The 23,206-nt window shown below is 43.9% G+C and overlaps 1 non-coding gene across 1 annotated transcript; it reads left to right on the plus strand.

Moving 5' to 3' along the window:
- Positions 1 to 22,071: 22,071 nt before the first annotated feature.
- LOC141567059 (U6 spliceosomal RNA) lies at positions 22,072 to 22,175 on the plus strand. The gene has a single exon (XR_012489455.1). It is a non-coding gene; the product is annotated as a U6 spliceosomal RNA (small nuclear RNA).
- Positions 22,176 to 23,206: the final 1,031 nt, after the last annotated feature.

A 23,206-nucleotide genomic window follows, 5' to 3' on the forward strand; every position in this document is an offset into this window, starting at 1 on the left:
TAGCAGGAGGCAACCTGGCCACAACCTGAGGTGAAGGACCTGAACCGCAATGCAGGAGACCCTAAAGCATTCATTCATTCATCCACTGACTCATTCACTCATTTTCTTCTTCATGACCTAGGATTCCAGAGTGAGGGAAGTGGTAGTCACCTTTGTAAGAAAGTGAAACATAGCATTAAGCATCTAATTACCAATAGGTTAACTACTCAAAAGCTATTAGCTTTGATCTTATCATCAAGTTGCCCTTTCAATATTGACTCTAAAGTGGTAATACTAGGTTTGGGAGACCAATTTGTCAGGGACTTGGCTAAAAACTACAAAACCTTATTCCTAGGGTAATACCTGTTTTAAATGAACATAGTATCATTTTTACGTAAAGACTGTTTTGTGGAAGCTTTGCTTTATTCACTCAACAAACATTTATTTAAGTAGGCTCTGAACTGGGGATACAGAGAAGAGGGACTGGGGGCACTGTCCTCCAGGGGTTCACAGTCTGTTGCCTTGTGCTAAGGACCATAATGGAGAGTGGCACGCACAGAAGGGGCCTCTATGGAACACGAAGTCAGGGAGAATTTCCTAAACATTGACACTGGGCCTAAGCTTGGAAGTCAGCAGTCCTCCTCTCCCATCCTTACTTCCTGCTTCCCTTCTGACACTGCTCACTGACCTTACAGATACATTTTTCAAACTGCAAAAGCAAAATTAAGCTCTGTGGGTCTGAGTGATTGCTTACTCTGAATTAGTAGAGTTTGAGTTAATGAGGTTTAAGAGGATCATTTTTCTCCTTGTAGTTAAATGGGTCCATGCTCTGCCCATGAGGCCCCTGGAATAAGATATTGTTTCATTTCCTCAGTCCCTTATCCCACCTGCTCAGTTTTTCACTCAACGGTCTAATTATTTCCTACTACCCAGGCTGACCTAAAGTCCTTCAAAGTCACCATTAGGAAGGCTGGCAGGCCATAGCCTCTAATATCTCTGTTCTGTTTCTCTGTTTATTTACCAAGCAGTGTACACATTTAATAATCCAACTCTATACCTGGTACTTGGGTATTACAGATTTTGTAAATAGGGTTCCTATGCTAAATATGTGTATAATCTAGGTGGGCAGAAAGGATATATTTTCATGGTAGCAGGCAGTACACACTTATTTATGCCACAAATAGTTATTGCGTATTGAGAATGTGCCAGGCATTGCACTAGACATTAGAAGCCCTGAGCCAGTGGGACAAATGGATACACCAATAGAAGATTACAGTGTTGGAAGCAGGTAAGAGTTCCTCAGCACAACAAGAAGATAGATGACCCTAGAACTGGCCTGGGATCTGTAAGCCTCCCGGGCCCCATCCATCACAGCCTCAGCATGGCCCTGCTTTCCTAAGTTCCTGTCCTGGGATGTTCAGCCCGTGATTGCTGTGACCTCACCTGATGTAAACCCCAACTCGTGAATTGAGCATCTGTACTTCTACCATAAAGTCTGAACGACACTACAGGAGAGGTCCATCCCACCCCCACCCCCCGGCCAGAGCTCTGGCCGCTGGCAAGGTTTTGAGAAGGCCACCTCTGTTCACATTCTGAAGTCAGCCCACCATGCACACAGGCCATGCACAAATGCAGGCTGTTGATGGACACATGGATCATAACTGTTAGAAGCAAATTTCTTATGCTAAAAATAAAAGTGTTACTCTGGAGGAGCGTGGATGGCAGAGAGGGTTATTAGAGACCTGGGAAGAGAAAAAGGAAGGCCAGTCCCTGAGGGAGGCAGGATTTGGACCCCTCTTAGTGGCTGGGAAGATAGGTCCATCTATTCATCATCACCGTCCCACACTGGTCCCCCAGATCTGGGTTAGGACGAGTGGGTGGTAAGAAGGAAGAGAGGTACAAAGGGACAAACCTCAGGTAACACACCAGGAAAAGGCCACAGGACAGATTTCTCCTCTGGGGGACACTGCAAACTGTGCCAACACTTTATGCAAATAGAGCTCATATTTATGCAAATATCTACAAGAGCTCTACTAGTTGCCAAAGGCAAACAGGAAAGTTCTGATGGTAGGAGGTGGTTGTTTTCCATTCTCCTTCTGATTTTGACCTCCCAACATTTTCCTCCTATAATCAAATGGTTGGGATACCAGGCTACAACTGTTGGGTCTCAAGTACAAACAAGCATGACTTCCTTTAGCAGGACTAGAGCTCCTTTTGCAGGGCAGCCTGTCTTTCTGTATTTAGACCCCAAACCTAGATGCCCTGTGACCTCTCACTGTCCCTTGCCTGCTCTGCCCTGTTCTCACTTCCCGAAGTAGTGTGCCCCATGCTACAAACCTTGCTCTTTTCTCTGCTTCCCATCCAACTTATCCCTCAACTCAGAACCCTGAGAGATGACTAATGTTAACTTGACACTCATTTCCTGCTAAGACGGTCAAATGTCATGCACATTTGGACAGGTAGCTTCATGCCTTCACCTAAAGGATAAGTGTCTCATAAAAGAACATCAAGCAGATGTTTATTTTGGATCAGGGAAGGTAGAGGCCTCCCTTGGGCTTCCAAAGTCAACTGCAGGCCAAAGACAATGAAGCCCCCACCCCACACTGACTCCTCCCTTCCTGGGAATCCTCAATTCTGCTTGCTAGTTTTTACTTCCCCAGTGGTTCTCCACCTGAGGCAACTCCCTGGATGGAAACAAAAAGGTTGAATTTTTAGGAAGTAACTTCCCTGGAGGCCTGACCAGGGCTGGCTTCTGGAATTCATTTTCCAGCTAAGCACTTTAGAACTGTGTTCCTTGTGGTTATTAGCACCAGTGACAACAGCCTTTTCCTCCCTGCGCCACGCAGATTAAGGAAACCTAAGATGACGTTTCTAAAAGTGTTTCCATTTCAACCCACAGAGAATCAATACAAGAGAAGAGCATTGCCTTAAACGCTAATGTTATCCAAACTCAAATTCATTTTTGATGGATTGGTGGCTGGGTTTTCTTAAGGCGAGGCCAGGATAAATTTACACATTTCCTGAGTCTTTCTCTTTCTTGCCCCACCTCCATCTCCAGCACATGGAGAGAGCATAGCAAATGACACACGCACCCCCTTCATCCCTTCAGGACACAATCTGTATGGGGGAATTGAGAACCTATTTCTAGCAAAGAGGTCCTGGGGCTTGCTACGGCTGTCTGCCAGCACCGACTCTGTGACTCAGGGTTCTGCAGTCCGATGGGAGACGCATGGCACAAGCTTCAGAGAGCCTTGGGCATAAGGTGCAGACGCAGACACCAGGCCTGCCTGCCGTCACTCCTCCCCACTGCTGAGTCCCTTGATTCCTACTGCCACCACCACTGTGCATTCAAGCCCAGCCCTGACCAAGCATGGTCTAAAGCAGGGGGCGCTAACTAAGCTCCAGTGCCACCTTTTCAGGTTTAGCACCCAGTTGTTGCTGGCCTCAGATATCTGCTTTATTCCCTTTCTGTTCCTTGAATGCTGGTCCTCACTTTCTTATTCTTCAGGACTCAGCTCAGGCACCAAAACTCTCCTTCCATGACACACTTATCAGGTTGGCCTCTCCTGCCTCACATCATTACCCCTGGGCACACTTCCTCTACAATGCCAGCCACCTCAAACAGCAAGTGGCTGTCTGGGAGTGACCTGCCCAGCTCTGTGGTTTGGAAAGACACCTCGTGAGCCCTACACCCCATCTCCTTCTCCCCAACAGAACCCATCCAGATCCCTACGTAGGCCATGTGTGCCCTCCCTGATGGCTGTGTAAACAGTGGGTTGTGTGTGGGGTGGATATAAGAGGGACAGTGGGAGGACACAGTAAGGGCTGGAGGTGACAGTGGCTTGGACTGGGATGGTGTTTGGGCTAGAAAAAGAAGGACCCTGCCTCTTTAAGGCTTTTAGGGAATCGCTAACAGGACAAGAAATACAGGCAGCTCTGGGCTACCTCTTCCCCTTTCCCAACCTTTATTTTTATGTTTTTACGTTTCATTTTTTTGTTAACTTCTCTATTGGCAATTGTAAATGGAATTGTAAGTGGCTGTAATGTGAACTACGTAATGGTAAGGTCCACGTCTTACTCAGCAGCAGATCTGAGACAGTGCCTGACACGCGATAGATTCTTTTTTAAAAAAGAGGAAATGAAGGAAGGAAAGAAGGAATAACTGAATGAAGCCCAGTCCAGACCAGGTACCCAATTAATAAACAAAGCTTCTGCTTTCATTCCTGAGATCACACTGAAAAACATCAATATTTTTTAAACAAAACCCACCTGCCAAATGAAAGGTGGGTTTTTCCATCAGTACTTGGTTATGTGACTTGCTTTGGCCAATGGACCATTATAACAAATGTCATGCAAAAAGAGGCTTGGGAAGCTCTTGCTCAATGGAGATCGCCACTTTTGCTGCTAGAAATCTTGCAACCACCATGTAGATAAGCCTGGCCTTCCTATAAAAGGATAAGAAAACCCTATAAAAGGAGAAGAGAGGGAAGCCTGGCCATCCTCAGCCTCCTTGCCACCATCTCAACTGAGGCCCTTTCCTGATCATCCATGCGAAAGTTTGTTCTACATACTTTGGGTGGTTCTCCAACCACCCCCGCCACAAATTATTTGCTCTTCTAAGCACGGTTTCCTTCATAGATCTTTTCACAATTTATAATTATTTCATGCATTTGTATTAGTTTTAGTCTGTTCCCCTCCAAGCTCCAAGAAAAAGTACAGTCTGTTTGTGACCAGATTGTCCCAGGACCCAGCAGAGTGACTAGAGTGTTTGTTAATTATTTACTGCAGAAAGTAAAGGAGGAATGGAGGAAGGAAGTCATCCCAGTTCCTCCTAGGATGAGGTGCTTTTTGGCCCTTGGCCACCCACTTCCAGAGGCCACAGCGTGGGTTCCTCACGATCAGCTGTCCCAGTGCCTTGAGACACTTTCCATGTATACTCGTGAAGGATACTTGTCCCAGTATCCCCTTGCTGACCCAGCCCCTATTACTGAAATGTGGCCTATGAATATTGTACCAGCAGGGCATTGCACTTTACTCACAGGCCTAAATCTCCTTTTGGAACTTCCCAAGGGGTCGGTCAGTCCCTCCAGGCCTCTTCTCATTCCCTCTGTGCGCAGCTTTGGATCCTAGTCCTATTAGGTCTTCCTCATCCCTATGGTCCCAGCCCGGGCCTGACTAAGTCTTCACATATGTTAACTAACAAAAAATGACCCGACAGACATTACAAACAAGATACACAGATAAAACCAATTCTATACCCGGGAGGGTAAAGGTATTATGAGCATTTTTGATACTTCGGAGTCAGTTCAGGCTGACCAAAAAGGTAGCTTGGAAAATCAACACCCAAGCAGAGTTCTAATGGAGGACAGAAAAGGTAACTTGAGCCCCGCCACCCCCCTAACTGTGATGAGGAATGAGTGGGCTGGGGGAGGTGCATGAGTGGTGTAGCATGGAGAGGAAATATCAAACCATCGCTCAACAGATATGACAGAAGATCTACTGTGGGCCAGCCCTGAGATCTCTATCCGAAAAAATACAAAAGGAGGCAAATACTAGCATAATGAGCAAATCAGAGTCACCTACGGAATAATCACTAATTAATGTAAGTCACTGTGATGCTGTCCTGGGTCTTGCAGGTCGAGGGGCTACAAAGAGGATCAGACAAACGCAAATGGGGCAGGGCTACAGCAGGTAGGTGGGGTTTGCTATGAGAAGCAAGCCTAGGCAGTGACGGCACAGAGCTGTGCTGGGTTCTGATCTAGGAAGCAGTGCAATGTGGTGCAGACCCAGCCGTGGCCATAACGCTATGCGCTAACCCTGGTTCAACCACTACTTTCACTCTCTGGGGAAAGCAAAAGCTGGGGTGTAGCCCAGAAGAGAGCTACCTCACCCCAACAACAGGACTGGATAAAATGTTCCTGCCTTCGCATGACTGCGAAGGGCTTACCTGGCAAGACTTCACCCGTTAGAATTATGTTCAGCTGCTCTCTCTCCCCCTGCTGCTCCTGGTTTGGGCTCCATGCTGTTCCAGTCCGAGAAGTTGCCCCACTCCACCTGAGTATCTTCTATCCAGTGCTAGTGTGACCGTGCCCTCACCTCCGGGGCTGGGTCTGCTTTTATCCATCGTTTCTCCAATACAAGACTTGATTGATGCCTCCAATTCTGTCCCACTGGACATTTACTGAATTATAAAGTCATCACAAAGTTCAGTGCTGTCTGCGTGATTATCCTTAGAATCACCCAGCTAGAGCAGACTGGAGGGATGGCACAGCTGCTGTCATCATCATGGTGTACAGGAAGTGGTCATCCGCCCTCTCCTGGCACCATGGCGACCATTGGTCCAGGCCCCTGTCATGGTCCTTGGGTGGGCAGAAGAAGACCTGAGCCAACAATAGTGCAGATTGGAAGGTCAACTTCTTGAGAGTTTGGCAGAAGTCTAAATAGTCCTCCTTCCTGGTTGGGGGGAAACAGGAAGAGAGAAGAAGAGATTACAAAAGCATTTTAGCATTGGTTTCATTCCTAGATTCTTCATACATGGCTGGGAACTTAGCGGAGGATTAGGCGTCCTGATCCAGGGCATGGCTGAACCCCAACAGATCTCCAGAACAAGCAACTATCCTCTAGAGTCTGAGGCCTCACTGATGCAACCTTTTGTAGAAGCTGTGAGACTGCACATTCAGTCACATCCTGACGTTTTAGGACACAGTGACAACTTTGGGCCCATGGAATCCAAGGGGAAACTGAGTCACTGCAGTCTTCCAGAAGACACTGGTGCCTGTGTTGCATTGGCGGGGGGTGGGGGGGGGCATTCTCAGCCTGGCCTTTGGCTAGCTGGAGGGATGCATGGCCAGAGAGAATATTTATTACACACGGGGCAGGAATATCTAATCTTTTTTTTTTCAGATGGTTCACCTTCTGAAAGATATCATCTAAGGAGGTGCATGGTATTCATATTTAGTACAGAAACCAGAGTCATATGCTTTTTGGGTGACATTTTTATTACAGAGCAGATCTAAAATGTCTTTCTTCTTGAGGAAATTCCTCACCTCTCACCATATAAAATTAAAGATTAATCTTCAGTTTTCAGAAAGCAAGGGCGACATCTCTTTGGCTTGGTTTTTCCCCAGCATCTAACCACATAAATGGCAAAATAAATAATGTCTGTGTCCCACTGAATTTGAGTGAGGCTGTGTGAATGAACGATCATGAGAGAGACAGAGAGAATGGGAACATTGATCGGTGATTGAAATGTAACATTTGTCATTAGAATACCCTTTCCAGTTTCAGGTTTCGGATAAACCGACTTTAGTCCAGATGCTTCCAAACTGAGGCCTCCATAAAAGTCCAGCTTAGCAGATATGCTCAAGACTATCTATTTATGATTTGTTTGTTCACTTATTCAATACATTTATTAAGCACCTACTGGGTGTAGGCAGAGAATTATGCCTACCCACAAATTGAGTGGGAGCCAGGTTCATCTCAAACCTGAGATGAACATTGCAAAAAAGAATGAAGTCAGGCAGTCAGGTAGGGAAAGAAGAAGTGAGGGCCTTCTCTTTGCATCACTGTCATAGAATCCAATAGTTGGGTGTCCTCACATTTAAGTCAAGCCCTCTACTGTCTCCAGTGCCTGGAGCCCACCCTCTTTCTCTTTCTGCAATATTTATCCTATACTATCTGTCTGACTTTGATCACATCAACCTCACTTGGGCAATTCCAAGAGTGAAAATCCAGTGTAGGTCTCAGCTCCTCTTTGGAGATAATCTCAACCCCATCTAGCCCTGCTTCATTCAACATCAATGTGTAGCTATGTCTATAACACCTGGTATAGCTCCTAACTATAATTTGCTCATATTTTTACCATTCTTTATTGTTCCCTCTGGGGAATTTTAGGTCCTGATCTATTTCCTCAAGGGACCAGGTCTTCTCCTCTTGGTCTTCCTGTATAGGACACAGTTGGAGCTTTTAAAACAATTCTCAAATGTATAAATCAAAGGGTAAATGAGTAGATTATCTAATAGTTCTCCTAAATATAGGAAGACATTGAACTTGGTAATTGAGCGCAAAGTAAAATTTAATTTGTACTAAAATGTGAATGGTTGACCATTATAAACTGTTATTTCTGCAGGATGACATTTGCATACAGTCAGGTATCTTCAGAGTCTCAACCCAAAGAAATATAGCTAGTCATTAAAATAGAATATGTTACATATGTAACCCAAATGCATGGTGCTGTCACCCATTTAACTCACTGTGTTTAAACCCTGGCTCCCCCTAACAATACCATCACTGTCCCAGTTGATTTGATAGTGCTATCCCAAGCAGAAGCCTGTGTGTTTGATATAATTCAAGGCTAGGGGCATGTAAGTATCTCCAGCCCATGTTAGGAAGCTCTGACTTCCCCAAGCTAATGATAAGTGAGAAAGTGAGAAAGCTACCCCCACGACCCCCTCCACTGCCTACACACACACACACACACACACAAAACCATTCCTGGAAGTCTCAGTTCCCCCACAAAACTGTTTCTCTCAGGAGAGAGTGGGTTTTTAAGATAAACTCCGTTAAAGGTTGTGTGCCCGCCAGCCACTGATGCAAAGAACATAATTAAGATGGAAAACAACCAAATCCTGAGAGGAGCAGAGGCAGAACAAGACTGGGCCGCCTCGGTGAAAAGGCCCCTATCCCCTGTGGCTCTGTGCTCAAGAGCTCTTCACAAGCAAAGAAATAAGCGAGAGTGGAAAGGAACACATGAATAAAACAAAAGGTATATTTGTGGAGCTCTGTTGGGCAACCCCTACATTGCCCCCTGCTGGCTTGACCCCAGGGTTCACCTTCCAGTGCGGGGCTGGATCACCGTGCTCCACTCTGTTCTTTCCCACAGGTCCCCGATATTGTAAGCCAGGTGAACTCAAGTGGGAATGGTGCTGAGAGCTCAGCGGCAGGGCAGGCAGCAGAGGGAAGGATGCCCAGAGGAGGGCGAAAACAAATTTTGAGAACTACAGGGCCAACATCAAATCAGTGACCAAATGCCCCAAAGAATTGTGATGAAGCCAGCCTTGCCTCCAGCAGGCCCTAAGATTCCCCAGAACTACAGTTCAGAGGACAGAAATCACCTGGCCAGCAGGATAAGCCAGATGGCAGGTATTATCAAATCCAGGTATGGGCGGTGTCGTGCGGGGCGGCCTGCGGGGTCTCTGGTCCCGCTCCCCACATAAGAACGCAGGACATGGTGAGGCCAAAAAGGAACACCCACGGAGCCATAGATGGGGGAGACATACCACTATATTCTCGCTGGCAGCACCATACTCTCACTGGAGGCTGGATCCACACTGTCCGCAACCAGCCATCCTAACTGCAATCTGCATTTGCCAGCCCAGCCACCATCTTCTTGCTAGCCCCCATTTTTTTTCTCTGCTAGCGTAGCCACAGCAGTTATATTAGTGGCCAGTGGCTCACTGGTTACAGCTGACAGCCAACTAGCCACATCTGATGGCCATGCAATCACAGTTGATGGCCATTTACTACCAGAGCCAGCACCTGTCTATGTGAGGCCAAGAGCCTGGAAACTGCTTTCTGGGGTTCTGTTCCCACAGGCGGCATCCTGGAGTGTTTGAGTCAAAAACTGGCCACTAGCTTGGGAAGCAAGCAACAGGGTCCAGGTCCACAGAATCTGGGCAAAAACTTGCCAGAGAGTCAAGGCCAAGCCGGGTGGCCTGGGCTTTAAAACAGTATTCTGTCATTTCCAAAGAACTGAGGGCAAGATAGAAAACAGTGCCAGAAAACCACCCCAAGGTTTATATCATTAGGCCTGGAGGGAACCAGTTTCACAATCAGGTAGATGTGGGCTGGAATCCAGCCTGTTCTTCATGTGAAACATGGGGAGAGCACGTCCCTGTGGAACTATTGTGAAGGCTAAATGAGATGAATGAAAAGTGATTAATACAGAGCTTGACACATGTTTATTTTATCATGACGGTGCTCATGGTGGAGATGGGGCTGCTGGTGTTGAAGGAAAAAATTTAACAGTGACATCTAGGGCTGCAACCAAAGTATCAATTTAGATTCACTTGGCTCATGGGGCCGAGGCACCTAAAGGCTAACCTGCTAGGTCAGGATTGATGGAAAGACTGAAGACATGTAGGCCAAAGCCTGTCCAAATGCCAGCTGTCCATTGCTGGAGGTGGCAGAAGTTAGGCCCAGAGACACAGGCAGCTTATCTCTCCTCCCACAGAAACCACCACTGGCTCGAATTGGAGAGTTAGAAGACACATTAGTGATCAGCTTGCCCATACAAGGCAAGTGATCTACACAAGATCACGCAGCTGGGTTGTAACAGCAAGAGCAGAGCTGAGGCCTCCTAACCCCGAGCCTAGTGTTCTTGCCATTCTGTTGGAGTTCCTTTATCCTCATTATGAGCAGGATGCAAGAAAATCATCCATACCTAACTCCCTCCTATTCTCACTGCCCCTACTATCGGCACACAGATCTATCCTTCTAGAATGCACACTGCCTCAGTCTTCTCTTCCTGGAAGTGGAAGCCACCTCCCCACTGGGGTGCAGGGAATGGGAATGGATGCCACCATGAGCATACTACGGAGAAATGCCAGCTTTCCCCCAAGAATTCAGGTACCATCCCACCCTCTTTTCCCTCCTATCTTTCATGTTGTCCTGAGATACCAACTACTCTATTCCAAACATGAGGCATGCATCAGAACAAAACCTTTTTCTTAAATTCACAAGTGAGAAACAATAGCATTTACATTAGTTATTTTTGTCTGGAATACAAGGGCAGTCTATGAATAAAATACACGCAGTTGGAGAGGAGGAGACTATTCATTCCACAGCTCTCTGCCAACCCAAAGGCCAACCGAACCATCTTTGTGACTTCCCGTAGTTCAAAACATACTACCAGCCAACTAGAGTGATTTAATCAGTCTTTGGGGTGTTGTAGACAGTTCTCACCTGAGCTGATTTGACTTGTTGATTTAAAGTAGTTAAAGTGAAATGACTTCATTCAACTCTTATGAATTACTGGGTTGAATAGAGTTATTTAAAATAAAATGAAGTGAATCTAGGTTAGTTCACTTTTAGACTCAGCATAACCAGGGATTTTAACACTGGGGTGGTGACCATTGGATATGGGTGTTCATCTCAAGTAACTGAGAGCTCTGGAAAACTGGCACCAACACGTGATCCTGTGCAAAGCTACTTCCAGCTCCCACAGGTTAGGCCCCTTTGGGGCAGGCAAATCTAGGTCTGGCATTGGGGAATTCATCATGCATCACTGACCCACAGACCAAGGGGAGACAGGAGATGACTTGGGCAAATCCTATAAAATGCAGGTCTTGGTCATATCCTAACCTCTTGATTTAATTCAATCTTTTCTGTTACTGTGGAATTCAACTGTTGGTCTCAGAATTAAGAACTGTGGGGAGATGGAGTTTCTTAAAGGAAAGCCCACATGGGGCAAATCAAACAAACCTAGAGAATATTTTAGGCATTCTCTCTGTGTCTCCTACTCTCCTTCTACATAGAATTGAATGTGTTCTATACAGTGAATATTCATCTCTCTCCCTCCCAACCAAGAACATGACTTCTACTTCTATCAATTCTTTCTTCCAATTCCTATTGTTACATAAGCTGAGAATCTTGGAAATACGCATATGTCTCAAAAATAGGCCTATGTATATAATTTAGCTGTGAATGTGGCATTCAAGCAATCTCCTACTTAAGAGCAGGCTCTGTTCCAAAAGTTTGAGTGTATGTCAGTTTCCTGGTACTCAGAATGCATTTTCCCATAAAAACCATGTTGTTCATGATGGTTGGGTGCCCAGGCAGCCCACATAAGCCTGTGAAAGCCCCATGTACCTGAGTGCAATCCTAAACTCTGACATGTTTCTATAGGAGAGTACATTTGGAATTCTAACTGGGGACTCCTCTTCCTCTCTAAATCCCACCCCAACTGGTTGTGGCAGTGGTCACAAGATCTCCCCCGGTTCTCAAAGAGATGGATCCTGCATCTCAAGTTCCAAAATCCCCCTTTCTGGAATTTGTCAGTCTTCCCCTTTTCTTCCACATCTTGCTGTTAACAATCAAATAATGTTTTCCCCACAACACTTCAGTGCAAAGCAAGGAATCAGATAGACATACGAGTTGTCCTGCCTTCAGGGAGGAGGAAGAAATGGAGAAAGTCCTCCCCCGGGAGGCAGATAGGTGGCTACCCTTGTTTGCTCTGTCAGGGCTTGATGGCTGGTGGAGAAAGAGAAGGAAGCCCAAAGAAGGTAGGCAGGAGGGTGCTCAAAACTAACTTCATTGTCTCAAGAAACACCCTTAGTGCCCAGAATTGCACCAAGCATATCCAAGAAGAAATGAACTATATATACATAAGGGTTCAAGGTCAAAACATAAAACTGATACATGTCCCTTTAAAATTACAATCAACCCTGGGTACATTATTAGGTGAAAAACAGAACAAACCAAACGAGAGGATGAGAGGCTAAGGAGGCAGGGGCATGCCTGACTAAAAGAGTGCTACCTTAGGGCACTACAGCCCTCCCACCCAGCCCAGCTTGTCCCCAGGGTTCTGCCAGCCCAATGGCCGCCCTGGCATCTCACAACACAACTCGAGTGGAAATCCCCTTGGGTTCTTCAACAAGGTGATTTCTCAATTGTTCCTGACTATAGTTTGTGGTTGGTTTTTTTTTAATATCACTTTTTGTTTTGTTTTTTTCATTTAGCCTGAAGTCACCTAGTCAGAGAAGAATTTATATAAATAATGTTTAGAGACAGAGTCCATTTTTTCATTATTCATGAGCCATAAACTAGATAACTCATTCTTGCAGCTTTCATGAAATTCTTTCTAACTCCAACTTCTGCTGTAGCACTAGACAAAGAAAAATAATTTTATACCCAAAGTTTTGGGGCTCCTTCTAACTGTCCAGAATGGACTTTCCTTGATAGTAAGCACCATAATTCCATAGGAGAAACAACTTCGTGGCTCTTACCCATCAAGAGGAACACAAGGGGTGACTGAGCCCACCTGCCCTCCCACACTATAGTCCCTTGGGCATCATTTCTGGAAAAATATGGTCTTCTGCCATCAACAGATGAATGGAGAAACAATATTTGATATATACTCACAATGGACTATTATTTAGCTTTTAAAAAGAAGGAAATTCTAACACTTGCTACAACATGGATGAACCTTGAAAACATTATGCAAAGTGAAGTAAGCCAGATGCAAAAGGACAAATATTGTAAGATTCCACTTACATGAGGCACCTAGAGAAGTCAAATTCATAGAGACAGAAAGTAGAATGGCGGTTTCCAGGGCCTGGAGAGAGAGATAGAAGATGAGGAGTTATTATTTAATGAGCTCAGAATTTTAATTTGGGATGATGGAAAAAGTTCTTAAAATGGAGAGTGGTGATGGTTGCACAACAACGTGAATGTACTTAATGCCACTGAACTGTACACTTAAGGGGGTTAAAATGGCAAAATGTATGTCATGTATATTTTACCACGAATGAAAACAATATATAGGCTTCCAGCCTCTGCTCAAACATTCCACCTCATTTCAAAAACATGTATCGAGGGATGACTACATGCCAAGCATTATTCCAGGTTAGGGGATGGGGGAGGGGTTGTAAGTTTAAACAGAATGATCAGAGGAGGACACGTTATGAAGGTGAAATTTGATCAAGGCCTTGAAGTGGAAGAGTGAGTAAACTGTGCCAATATGTGGAGAGAGCATTCCTGGCAGACAGAGCAGCCAGTGCAAAGGCCCTGAGGCACCTTATGCCTGGATGTGTGGGGACCAAAATGATGCCAAAGGAACTTGTGAGGTCCTGCATGGTTGTGATTGCAGTAATAATGAAATTTCCAAGCAGAGGTGTTCTGCAGGCAGTTAATGCTGGATTCTTGAATGGTCAGAGAAGGGGATAACCAACTCAAGTCTCATCTACATGGAAGCAAGGAAGCTATATCATAAGTTATGCATGGTCTTCCTTTAATTGCTATTTTCACTAAGGCACAAAACCCTACTCTTTGTTGTGGTCAGTAATACAGAGTTTGGGCTTCTGTGGTTCAATTTATGCAGAGACTAAAATTCCCTTTTCCTGTCATGATGTGAAATCGGGTACCGAAGGCATTCTAGGGGATTAACAACTCCTTAAACAAACTTTCAACAAATCTTCTTTTTAAACAGGGTCACCTCTTGGAGGGACTAGAGCCTTCATTTCCTATTTGTTGACTAAAGGAGTGAATACATGAACAAACAATATACATGACACAAGAGAGTTTTGGTACCAGAATATGTAGTTAGGATTCCAGGGGCTCCTGGAAGTCAGATGAGAAGGAGAAATCACAGAAAACTTCAGAAGGATGAGACTTAGTGTTAAAGAAGGGGTCTGCTGCAGACAGAGGACATCATGGGGCCAGTATCAAGTATCTAGAAAGGTGAGGTTGAATGGGGGCCCCTATTGAAAGTACGTTTTAGGACTTGGGTTCAACACACCAGAGTGCATCTCATACATACTTTGGGATTGTACCCAAGGATCTCATCAAATTCTAAGCCTTCTGTTCTTCTTAAAGTCATTTTTTCTTGTTGTTGTTCTCACTGGAAAGGGTAAATTGGGAATGCCTAGAGATTTCCAAGAATTCTTGCTAATTGGGTAAACAATTTTGTTATATGAGTTTGGCATCTGGACTTCTAAACCATTTTAAGGGTATTTCAGAACATTTCCTATATGGTGCTTCACTCTGTTTCCAAACTATGTATCACCCCCTTATAAAGACATGACCTCATCGAAGGAAACAAGGCTGTTGTATTCATCTTTGTAGCCTGTGTTCACAGCACAGCATCTAACCATAATTGATGCTCAGTAAGTATTTATGGAACAAATCAATGACTGACTATTATTGATGCAACCAGAATGAGGTTTCGGTATGGAAATGTAGCTTAATACCCCGTTTTTCCGGCTATGCTTACGAGGGCTGGTGGGAATGGTACCATTTTGCAGATTAGTGATACAAAGGATGTGTTAGTAATCTATTGGGGCATAACAAATTACCCCAAAACTTAGCGGCCTAAAACAACACACATTTATTACTTGTTATTCTTGTTATTAGTTTCCATTTTCTGTGGATCAGGAATCTGAGCATGGTTTAGCTGGGTCTTCCACGTCAGGGTCTCTTACAGACTGTAATCCAGGAGTCAGCTGAAGCCAGTCATCTCGAGGTGCAAATGAGGCAGGATCTGTTTCCAAGTTCACATAGCAGATCTTGGCAAAATGTGCTTCTTCACAGGCTGTTAGACGGAGGGTCTCAGTTTCTCACTGGCAGTTACAGAGGCTATCCTCAGGTCGTTGTCATATTGTTCTCCCACAGTGGTAGCTTGTTTCATCAAAGCCAGCAAGCCGAGAAGGCAAGAGAGAGTGCCAGCAAGATGAAAATCGGAGACTTTTATAACCTAATTTCAGCAGTGACATCCCATCACGTTTGCAGTATTTTATTCCTTAGAATTAAGTCACTAAGTCCAGCCCACACAGAGGGTGTGAACACCAAGAAGTAGGAATCCTTGAGAGCCAATTGAGAAGTAGCCCAACACAAGGGGCACTGAATGTACCTACGTCCTTCAAGATCATACAGTGGATTTGAGGTCAGACTCAGTGATTGGAAACTTGAGCTCTCTACTTTCCTCCCTCCTCTGCATCCTGAATCGTGCTATGGGGCAGGCCTGGGGGAGTGGGAGGAATGGATTGGAAGGAAGAGGAGCAGAAGTGAAGGAAGGAATCCCTTCAATCCATATATCCAAATAGACACTGGAACAGAATTTCTATTTTTCACGTTATCAAACAAGCAGAAATCAGGAGTGACTGCAGGTATGGATTACCACTAATGCAAAGACCACTCCTAGTAATATTTTAAAGCATTTCCATATAATACATCTGTTCAGTTCAAATTTATAATTGGGGTCTAGAAAGTACACAGTGATGATCAGGGAGTGCTGAAGAGCTGAGTTTGCCTGGCACTTTGTGTGGTTTTCTCAGTGGGGAGAGTTGTTGGGGCTGATTTTTCATCTAGAAATCATTGCTGGTGGCTCCAGCCACTGACAAAGCCGCCACAACAACTCCCACTCTGTGATGCTGTTCTGATCTCACCACCCCCTGTGGAAGAAGACAAAGAGCCTGGGAAACAGCAGCACTGGGCCCAGGGAATGGGCTCTCACCTCAGAGAGATGTGTGGGTGGTTCATTTAGATGATTCTGGACCCAGCAGCCTTTCTCTCCTCTTCCCACAATCCCCTCTCCCAGAGCCTCCCCACATCCCTCCCCCCCTCCCCCCGATGGGTTAGCTCCTCCCCCTTCGCAAACCCTGCTTGACACAGGAAGTCTGAGGCATCTGCACATCAGCTCCACATCTCTATCCAGTGAGTGTATATGTGGCGGGTGTGGGGAAGGGGAGGACCTGAAAATAGTGGCATGTTATTCCTGGGCCCTGTAGAAATCGATGAAGCATGGTTAGAACAATGAGCGATAAGAGTGGATAACTGAGTTAGAAGAGGGTGAGGAAGGGAGAGGCAAGTAGTGGAAGGGTACCATGAGTGAATGTACAGAATTATACACCTGGTACATTCTTTCTCACTCTTCATATTAGGTCTTCCCATGTGGGAAACAAGAAAACTGAGGCTCAAAGAGATGAAGTAGCTTGTCCAAGATGACACAGTGGTAGATCCAAAACATAGCCCTAGAGCTGCCTGGCTGTGCATTTGATAATAATGGCAACATGAACATGTAGTGGGAACACTGACCTTCTTATGATAAGTGGTTGGCAAAATTACACTCCTCCTTCCATCTTAGAGGAAAAAATATGTACATGTATATATGTATATATATATATGTGTGTGTGTGTGTGTTTTATATATATGTTTCCTATATATGTGTGTATATATATATATATATATATATATATATATATATAAAATGATGGTTCAAACTATTTTAGATGACATGTAATGACTATACTAGGCCATTCCCAGGAGTAGGATACCAGAGTGTGTCATCATAAATCCCTGCGGGGGGAGTGGAGGTGGCAGAAGGACCATTTGTGGTGCTCAGCGCACATCAGCCCCTCAGCCATTCCCCTGTGCTGTAAACAGAGGCTCCTTCAACCAGAAGTGTGAGTTCATAGTGAGGCCTAAAAGGAACAGAGGGTCTTTAGAACTCCAGAAGAGGGTTCTGGTTGCTAGGTGATGGAGTCTCCTGGCAAGTTGGCACCTGCCCATCACTGGAGCCTCGGGAGAAACTAGGGTGAGTCTATCCATTTAGGGACCCCAGGAGACAAGGCCAGCTTTACCTGAAAGTGGAAGCAGTCTTTACATTTGATCTTTTTATGTCAAGAAGGGGAGAAGTTCAAGGAACAGAAATCAACTGCAGACAGTCGTGGTAGGCAGCATAATACCCATCCCCCTCCCCAAAGATGTCCGTGTCCTAATCAACCAAAACCTGTAGATGTGCTTCCTTACATGACAAGCGGATAGGAAAGTTGCTAATGGAAATAAAAGTTGCTCACAACTGACCTGAAATAGGAACACGATCCTGGCTTATTCAGGTGGGCCCAATGTCATCACAAAGATTTTTAAAAGATGAAAGAGGGAGGCCTGAGTGTCAGCGTCACAGTGATGGGATATGAGGACTCAACCGGCCATTGTTGGCTTTGAAGATGAAAGGGCACCATGAGTCAAGAGATGTGGGTGACCTATAGAAGCTAGAAAAGGCAAAATAGAAGAAAGATTCACCTCAAGAGACTCCAGAAAGAACGCAGCCCTGCCAACACACTGATTTTAGCCCACTCAGACCTGTGTCAGACTTCCATCCTCCACAATTGTAAGATAATAAATCTGTGCTGTTTTAAGCCATTAAGCTTATGGTTATTCATGACGGGAGCCATAGGAAACTAATAGGAAACAGCGTAGGGTTTTCTAAGTCCAAGGAGAAACTCTGTGGGTTCCAGTGAAGCAGCCCAACTGCTCATCTGAGAGAGCATCCAGCCCCTCAAGGCAGCAGGCAGGCTCACAGATGAGAGTCTGAGCAGGCTGGTTTTGCTCCTAAGTCATCAGAGCTGTCAGTGAGACCCCTGACACAGCAAGAGAGACTCTTGGCCCCTTCTTGAAAATTATGGAGTCATTGTTTAAAAAAGAATTCAGTAACCACTAGCCAGTGATAGCTACCCAGAGGACGCTGCGTCTTTGACCTCTTCACTATTTCTGCTGGCTGCTTTGTTTATTTTCCTTGTAATGATTGACAGTTGACCACTTTCAGGAAAGGGTCTTGTGATTCATTTCATGGACAATAACAATGAAGAAACAAAACAACTCCCATTCCCCAGTCAGCCAACAGGACTGTCAGAAACCTGGGATCAAGAAATGGGTGTTGGCAACAGGGGAGAAGCAGAATCCTGATGGATCCTTGAGAAAGGGGAGAAAAAAGTGATGTCAAAGGTCAAGAGAAGGTTATCCACACCGGCATAGGGCCAAGACCAACAGGAAGCCAATGGGTGTGTCTCAAGAAGGACCACTCTGTGCTCAACTGGGGTTTTTCATAAAGTTGGCAAATGTAAGCTGCTCTGATTATTACCATCGCTTAATAAGAAGAAATGTCCTTTAGAGGATGATTATCAGGTTACCCATACGTTAAAAAGAAGGCTTTACCTTCTTTTATATGATTATTTTATCTGATTCTTCCATAACCACGTTGATATGGTAGGACAGGTGGCATTTTCCCCTCCGTTTTTTAAATTATTAAAACATCAAAGTTAAACACGCTTGTTGTGAATGGACTTCAGGGGTAAGGAGCTCGATGGGCACCACTGCCAAGAAACTCCAGGACAGAGAAGGACGGGTGGGAGGACAATGGTCTCAGAGTACCTGGGAGACACCCTCTGTGACCTCCAGACCAGCTGAGAAATAAAGAACCCAGAATATTGACCCACTGTCTCCACACCCCAAAGCTGGGCTGGCCACTGATTGAATCCAGGCCCCAAACTCTGTGCTCAGGCACCTTGCCACCCTACTCTGGGGTTCCTACCTACCGTATCTCAAGCTGGCTGGGAACCAGGGGGCCATAGAGGAAAGCCAGCTGCCTGGCTGGGCTCCCATTCTCCAGAGGCTCAGAGCTGCACCCTAGCAAGGCTTCTAGACATTTCTGCCTTCTTCTAGTTGCCAAAGGAAAAAAAATACTGATTGTAAACATCACTTTAAAAGCATGCCATCCAACAGCCAGCTCAGCTGCAATACATCAGCCTGAATTGTACTCATTTATGGTGAAGCATTTTATATTAATGTTTTCGTTGCTTATCACAGACACTAGCTTTAAAGTTCTTAAGCCAGCTGCACTGAGTTATTTATTAGGCTTTTTTTTTTTTCCAAGTTTCCTTTTCCTTAAATAAATGTTTGTTTTACTTTCGTACATTTAAGAATCCCTCTTGTCTTCTGTCAATCACTTCTGATGGCTGATGTGCTACAGCCCCTATTTCTCCAGAATATACTCAGAACCTCTGGAAGAAACATGAAATGAAGCTAGGAATGCCCATGGAAGGAACAAGGTTTGAGCGAGGAGGAGAGTTTTGTCTCTGCAGGCCCATTTAGCTTCTCTTTTTCCCACAAGCAGGATTCCACCTCTGCTATAATGTGGACGATCTTCAATGGTTGCCTAAAGTCAACTGACTGGGCTATAGTCAATGCCATTGATGATCTCCCCCTCCTTCCTAGGTTCTCTTCCTGACATGCTGACCACTCTCGGTCCTCTTCATTAACTTCATCCTCCTCCTCTTTCCTACATGTGGGTAGTCTAAAGGTCTCAGGCCTGTCTCCTTCAGAACAAGCACTACATAAAGTCTAAAGACTGAATGCTGAGACCCCTCCCCCACTTCCTTCACTTACTGGGCTCCCAGAATGACAAGACAGACAGCTAAAGGGTTTGCCTCTAGAGGTTCTGACATTTGTGAATTGGCTAAGAAAATTTCCAGGACCTAGTCACTTCACATGGAAGCTCATGGGTCAACGAAGATCACTGAAAACCACTGAATTCCAGTCAGCACCGTGGTTCCTCAGTCTGAAATGTGAACAGATAGTCATGGGTCAGCAGGCATTTAAGAAAACTCTAACAAAAAAACAAAAATTTGAAATAAGAGACTTAGAGAAAACAAAGATAAAACAAGAAGCAAAGGAATTCTTTTTTTAAAACTATTGTTAATACCTTCAGAAAAAAATAAGATGCATATCCATGCAATAAGAACAGAAAGCTATTATAAAAGAACAGTCAGAAAATCATAAAGAGTGTATGGTTATCAAATATGGAATAACCTTAGTGAAAATTAAATAGAATTCTGGAAGATTAATATAAGAAATCTCTTAGGAAGTAGACAAAGGACAATGAGATGGAATAAAGATAAGAAATAACAGAAAAATTAAAGCATCCATCAAGGAAGTCCAATAGTCTCTTAATAGAAATTTCAGTAACAGAGCTCAGAGAGAACAAGAAAGGCAATTACAAAGAATACATCCCAAGAAGATTTCCATGATTGAAGAGTGTGAGATTCCAGATGTAAAGGATTCATCAAAAGGTCAAATATGAGAATGACTATCATCAATAAATCAACAAACAACAAGTATTGGCAAGGATGTGGAGAAAAGGGAACGCTTGTGCATTGTTGGTGGGATTGCAAATAGGTGTAGCCACTATGGGAAAACAATATGGAGTTTCCTCAAAAAATTAAAAATAGAACTACCTTATGACCCAGCAATTCCACTTCTGAGTATTTATCCAAAAAAATCCAAAACACTACTTCAAAAAGATACGTATACCCCTATGTTCACTGCAGCATTGTTTACAATAAACAAGATATGGAGGCAACCTAAGTGCCCATCAATAGATGATGGGGTAAAGAAGATGGTGTACACGTATACAATGGAATATTACTCAGCCATACAAAAGAACAAAATCTTACCATTTGTGACAACATGAATGGACCTAGAGGATATTATGCTAAGTGAAATAAGTTAGAGAAAGACAAATACCATATGATTTCACTTATATGTGGAATCTAAAGAACGAACAAAACAGAAACAGACTCATAGATACAGAGAACAAATTGACGTTTGCCAGAGGGAAGGGGTGTTGGGGAAGTGGGTGAAAAAGGTGAAGGGATTAAGAAGTACAAATTGATAGTTACACAATAGTCACAAGGATGTAAAGTACAGCATGTGGAGTGTAGTCAATAACATTGTAATAACTATGTATAGTGCCAGGCAGGTACTAATCTTATTGGTTTGGGAGGATCACTTCTTAAATTATAAAAATGTCTAACCACTATGCTATACACCCAAAACTAATATAAAATAACACTGAGTGTCAACTGTAATTGAAAAAAACGGGTCAGATGCAATGAATGAAAAAAATATGCACACCTAGATTTATCATTGTGAAATTGTAAAACAACCCAGGATGTAGGAGGGATAAACACTTTCAGAGAAGGGTGAAAAAGAGGTCACTACACAAGGCTAAGAATCGGGAAAGCATCAGACTTCTCAACAGCTACACTAGAGTCTAGAATACAGTGGAGCAATGTGTTTCCATCCTAGATATCTATATCCAGCCAAATGATAAGTCAAATATAAAGAAAGAATAAAGACATATTCAGATATTCAAGCACTCTCAAGTTTTACTCCATGTGTGTTTTCATGAGAAGCTTCCAAGAGGATCTTCATCAAAGAAAGAGAGAAACAGAAAAAGACATGAGATCCAGGAAGACGATCATCAGAGGGGAGCAGTGCAGGGGAAACTGAAATAGGGGTGCAGCATACCTAAAATGATCCAGTGTAAATCAAGTAGAGCTGGGGGTTGGTGGCCCCAGAGGGATGGTTTCAAGGAAAACACAACACTGTTCAGCCACCCAAGGGGCTTGACTGTGTCTAGGAAATCTCGGTAGCTCTGCCAGAAAATTTGCGGAAGCATCAATGGTAGGCACATAGAAAACTAGGCAATGACAACTTTAGCTCTTGGAAAAACAAAAAGTTGCTCAAGAAAAAGAATCAGTGCTCACTTTGGCAGCACATATACTAAAATTGGAATGATACGGAGATTAACATGGTCCCTGTGCAAAGATAACATGCAAATTCCTGAAGTATTCCATATTTTTACTAGGAAAAGAATTTTTAAATCTACATGAGATGATGGACTTAACTAAATTTATTATGGTAATCATTTCATAATACAGTAATCCTCCCTTGTCCACAGTTTCACTTTCTGCACTTTCAGTTACCCATGGTCAACTGAAGTTCAAAAATACTAAATGGGAAATTCCAGAAATAAACAATTCATAAGTTTTAAATCGCATGCTATTCTGAGTAGCATGATGAAATCTCTCATTGTCCTGTTCCATCCCACCCAGGATGTGAATCATCCCTTTGTCCAGCGTATCCACCCTATATATACTGCCGTCCCACTAGTCACTTAGTAGACAGCTCAGTTATCAGGTCCACAGTACCGCAGTGCTTGTGTGCAGGTAACCCTGATTTGACTTAATAATGGCCTCCAAGCACAAGAGGAGCGATGCTGACAATTTGGATATGCCAAAGAGAGCAGTAAAGTGCTTCCTTTAAGTGAAAAGGTAAGTACGGCACAATAACATATTTTGGGAGATACAGAGACCACATCCTCATAACGTTTATTACAGTGTATTGCCATAATTGTTCTATTTTATTATTAGCTATTGTTGTTGATCTCTTATCGTGCCTAATTTATAAATTAAAATTTATCATAGGTATGTATTTATAGAAAAAACTTAGTTTATGTAAGGTTCTGTACTATCCATGGTTTCAGGCATTCACTGGGGGTCTTAGAATGTGTCCCGAGCAGATACGGAGCGGACTACTATATATGTAAGTCAAGTCATTATGCTATACATCTGAAACTCCCACAGTGCTGTATGTCAGTTATATCTCAATAAAACGGGGGGGAAAGAAAAGAAATAATCACATTTTTATTCCTTTGTGAACATCTTCATAGATATAAATATGAAAATCCTAAAAATTCACTTAAGAGAAAATTGCAATATAGCTGTATTGGGAGAATGAAAGAAAGACAAGGTGCAGCATGTCAGCTCAAAGAGAGAAAGCCTACAGTTATGTGGATGGAAGTTAAAAGATAATGTTCTGAAGATAGAGCAAT

The sequence above is a fragment of the Rhinolophus sinicus genome, linkage group LG09 (assembly GCF_036562045.2).
Source record: "Rhinolophus sinicus isolate RSC01 linkage group LG09, ASM3656204v1, whole genome shotgun sequence".
NCBI classification, from domain to species: domain Eukaryota; kingdom Metazoa; phylum Chordata; class Mammalia; order Chiroptera; family Rhinolophidae; genus Rhinolophus; species Rhinolophus sinicus.